The sequence below is a fragment of the Pseudonaja textilis genome, chromosome 17 (assembly GCF_049901715.1).
Source record: "Pseudonaja textilis isolate UNSWEBS1 chromosome 17, rPseTex1.2, whole genome shotgun sequence".
NCBI lineage: Eukaryota > Metazoa > Chordata > Lepidosauria > Squamata > Elapidae > Pseudonaja > Pseudonaja textilis.
In genome coordinates, this window is record NC_142006.1 from 6716313 (window position 1) to 6721223 (window position 4911).

Below are 4911 nucleotides of genomic sequence, written 5' to 3' on the forward strand. Positions count from 1 at the left end.
AAGAATTCCAGATGTGAAGGAACAAAATAAACTCACGTTTGTTCCCAGCAGCTGCCACACTCAGCATGCATTTCTTTTAAACTCTCTTCCCAGCTGCAGCTAATGAAGGGAATCAGGGCCCTTTCCTCCCCCGTAAGCCACGTAACTCATGTTGCTCCCTTCCTCCCTGCGTACCCTAGGATGAAGAGGGGGTGGGCCTGGGTCTTCCTCTGAATTCCCTCTCCCTTGCTCTACCTCTCCCCTGCTCTGCCCAGCCTTCCCCAGTTTCCTCATAGCCAATGGACTCTGACAGGGGCACGACAAACACCCTCCTTTAACCTCTAGCGTAAATAAAGCAAATTTATTGCTTTGACCTTTCGAATCATCTCCAGGATGGACTTTGAGCGAATGAAAGAGAAGAGGCCAAAAGGGTAACCGGCTGGAGGCCGTTGAGGGTGGCCTGGGGCTCAGGAAAGGAAGCGAAGGACCAGTTTGTGCCACTCAAGGCCTGAAGAGCCACTGAGCAGTGGAAGGGGCCTCCCTTGCAGGCCTTTCTTGGCGTCAAGAGTGGAGAAGAACCAAAGAGGTCCGTCAGGTTTTGGGTGCCCAGGAAACAGTTTCCTAGTCTTGTTTGCCAGGAGGTTGCAGTGATCCTGGGGTCTCCAGGGGGAAGCCCAGATCCACTTAACAATTATATGACTAACTTAACAACTGCAGTGATCCACTTAACGGCTATGGCACGAAGGGTCATAAAATGAGGCAAAATCCACTTAACAACTGTCTTGCTTAGCAACAGAAACATAAACTTTGGCTTCTGACAGCAGTGGAGATAGATAGGTGATAGATGATAGATAGATAGATGATAGATAGATAGATAGATAGATAATCACACGTAATAGGCCCTTCCAACCGCCTCCCACCTGTAATTCACTTTTTTGCTTCAGTCATGTCAGGCAAAGGCGTATCTCTTGTTGTTGGTTCCTCTCTTGTCAGACCCAGCCTGGAATGCTTGTTTCTATGAGGTGATGTTAACCTGCTAGCTATTGCAATGTGTTGCTTTGCTCGGCAACCCATGTGTGTGTATGTGTGTATGTGCATGTGTGGGTATACATACAAATACACACACATATACATACACACACGTATACACACACACACACATATTTCTTTCAGTAGAAGTGAAAGTGATAAGCTTGTTAGCAGCTCCTTATGCCTTGTCTGCAAATTTACTGGTGGAAAACTGATACTTTCCTTCATCCATGGAAGGAAACCGACCAGCAGAGATAAAAGCACCTGATCCTATTTAATTGTGAACAGGCGGGCAGCTCCACCCGAAGCCCTCCCTCCGCCAGGCACACACTCATCCTTATAACTGGGACCTCTTAAAAAGAACCAGAGGCATTTAATCCTATCTAAATTTTGAAGCTGGGGAGAAGAACAGGGCGATGGGGGCGGGGAGGACAGAGGAGAAGCAGACATCCCCCCTCCCCACCCACCCCTGGGGTCCTACGCAGTGCCTTTAAGTACCCGAGAACGAGGGAGGAAATGGCATTAATGCGGCTTGTTTAATTTATTTATTTGACTTTGCAAATCACCGCCTTGACCTGCAGGGCAGGGAAGGGGGAGGTGTGTGTGTGTGTGTGTGTGCAAGGGCTTTGTGAGAGTCCCAATCTCTCCTCCCCCCCACACACACCTTCCTCCTCCTCTTTCCAACCTCCAAAATTTTCTCAATGACTTACTGTTCCAGCTGTGTGAAAGGTCCAGGGTAATTCTAGGGGTCCCTCTGCCGCAGAGCGCATACGTCTTGGCGTGTCTAAAGAAACTTTAGCTGCCTGCCAAGAAAACTTTCGGCCTCCCCCTCCTGAATCAGCAACCCCTAATTCTCTCTCTCTTTCTCTCTTTTTCTCTCTCTCTCTCAATCCTCTCCCCCTCCAGGCAAATCCTTTTTGCTTTAGAACTCGGGTTCTCCTTTGATCATAAAAAAATGAAACGCTCGTATTTCACTTTTCAAATACCAGCAATCATCGGACTGGAGGATCCACAGGGAGACTCAAGACTTGATTATGCTCCCCACATCATTATTTAACGCCCTGAGCAGCTACTCAGATGCCTTTGGGGGTCTCTCTCTCTCCCCCCCACAACCTTGGCTGGCCTCCCATCCTGGACTGCCTTCTTCTGGCAGAGGAACGGAAAGAAGAGAGGAGTTAAATTAAAGGAGTAGCTAGCGGCTAAGACAGCTAGAAACTAGGAGAATGGGAATTCTAGTCTGGCCTTGGGCATGAAGACCGGCTGGGTGACTATGGGCCCATCACCAGGAGAAAATGAGTTCTGGTTCGTCCTTAGGCATGAAAGGCAGCTGGGATGTTTTGGACCAAACCCCAGGAGATGGTGAATTCTAGTTCTGCTTTTGGGATGAAAGCTGGCTGGGTGACTTTGGGCCAATTATCAAGAGAAAGAGAAAAGAGGTGGAGGAGAAGAGGAGGGGAGGAGGAGAGGTGGTGGTGGAAGAGGAGGAGGAGGAGGAGGAGGAGGAGGAGGAGGAGGAGGAGGAGGAGGAGGAGGAGGAGGAGGAGGAGGAGGGAGGAGGAGGAGGAGGAAAATATCAAAGCCACAAGAGTGTTAGGTTTTTAAAATATAGTACTGTAACAAAGTTGGACGTTGGTATTATTATCCGCCAAGTTGGCCATCTTCTCTGCCGGAAAACTTTCCTTTTAAAAAAACTAATAGAGTCATGTGTTTTCAAGTCATCCAATAAAAACAAAATATGTCTGAGCCAGTAAGCTGACTGTCAGCAGTTTGAAAGAATCTTAGCCAGAATCCTGGAAGGGAACAAACCTCTTGACTCTGGTTGCTTTCTTTCTGGAATCATGATCTGCCAACACAGAACAAACCCAACATCTAGAAAGGGCAACATGGACTACAACTTCCATAATTCACCACCAGCACAGTCAGCGGGTGTTCATTGGTTTAATCCATGGCTTGCTGAAGAAAGAACAGTTGCCACTGTTTACTTGCTGTGCTAGATGAGGTGAGGAAGAAGAAGGCCAGGAGAAGAGAGGAGGAGGAGGAGGAGGAGGAGGAGGAGGAGGAGGAGACCTTCAACACATATAATAAAGTTGAGTTGACTCTTCTACCTTTTAACATCAGAACCAAAGTCTTTGGCGATTTCCCTCTTCTGAGGTCAACTTTAGATCCACCATCTCTCTCTCTCTCTCTCTCTCAGTCCTATCAAGAGATTTGACGTGTAACAAGAACTTCTCAACTCCAGTTGCTCAACTCAAGCCTCCTGATGCTTTCTGGTGCTACGGCTGGTCAAGCCCACACCGCTGAATTTTAACTCGGGTGTCAGAGGTCACGTATGGGCAGATCCCGAGCTAGGCCTCAGGGGACAGACCTCTGGTCTCTCTGCATGTTTTATGTCTGCCTGGCCCCTGACCTTCTGGACCATAGATCTGGAGAACTTCCACCTTTCCTCAGCGCTGTCCTTTGGGACCAATCCATGGTGTCTCTTGGGACCTTCGCATTGATGGTCTTCAAGAGCCAGATGCTCCCTTTTCCAGGGTGGCCCGTAAGATCAAACACACCTCGAGGGTAACAGATTGAGCTAAAAAGCTAGAAGAAACTTAGTTTCTTGGTCCTACTTTCCATCTTTGTTTGTTTGTTTTCAGCTGTTAGGTTATTTGAACGACCGTTTACAAGCTTTCCTAGACTTTACTATTATCTATTGAGATTTTCTCTCATTATTAGGCTGATGGGAAGGCACTTTTTAAAGCAATGGCTTTGGAACCTTTGAAGTTTACCTCCCCATGAAATTCTTCCAGCTTTTTCTTGTAGACCAAAAAAAACCAAAAGCTAAGACAAGAAAGTTTAGCCACTTTTTCTCTGGAAGTTTCCCTGAATTTCCTACTCTAGGTAGTCCTTGATGTACAACCATTATGTTTAGTGACCATTCAAAATGGCCGTAAGTCACTTTTTTTCAGTTCTGTTGTAACTTCCAATAATCACTATGCAAATAGTTGTAAGTTGAGGACTACAGTAAGTTTCCCCCCAAAAGGTTTGATTTCTGATTATTTATCTTTCAGAAATGGAAAGAAAATAGGGAAAACGATGAATGCTTCTGTTCTTAAGTGGATTTCATGGGCATTTTTGAGAACCAGATGGAGAAAGAATTTGTTGACATTCTTATCTAACCGTTTGCTTTCCTCCTTTATGGATAGGAGACCACCAGGAGATCTTAGAGCTGTCGAGTTGACTGGAAAATTTAAAAAATAAAAAATAAATCCAGAAGGAATCCAAGAAACCAGAGCCACACCTTTTTCCTAAAAACAGCAGGAAACAAAGAGGCCTTTATTTTTAAAATATATATATATATCAAAGGGAATTTTTATATAGCACAAAAGTTTTTAAAAGTTGCACTGAAAGACAGCGGGTCCTAATTGAATAAGCCTGCCCCCTTCATCTGCATAACTCCGCCCTTGAAAAGTGACACATTTAAAGAAACAAACTTATTTTAGCACCCCTGTGGGAGTGGGCGACAATTTGCTATAAGCCCCTCATTTTTTTCTTAGTTATCATTATCATTACTATTATTATTACTATTATTATTACTATTATTATTACTATTATTATTACTATTATTATTATTATTATTATTATTATTATTATTATTATTATTATATTTTTCCCCGTTTAGTTTTGTTCTCCTTCTGGGAAATTTGCAGGTTTCAAATGTCCCACGATTTGACTTGACAAGGCTTTGCAAGGCAGCCCAGTTTGATGAAGGGGGGGGGGCGGCCAGCGTGGTGGGGGGAAAGGATGCGAAAAAGGAATTTCTCTCTCCTCGCCGCCCCTCCCCAAATTATATTTCAAACTCAATAAGTCGGGTTGGCTTTCCTCTAATTTAACTCTTCCTCTTTCCCACTTGGGAGCGGG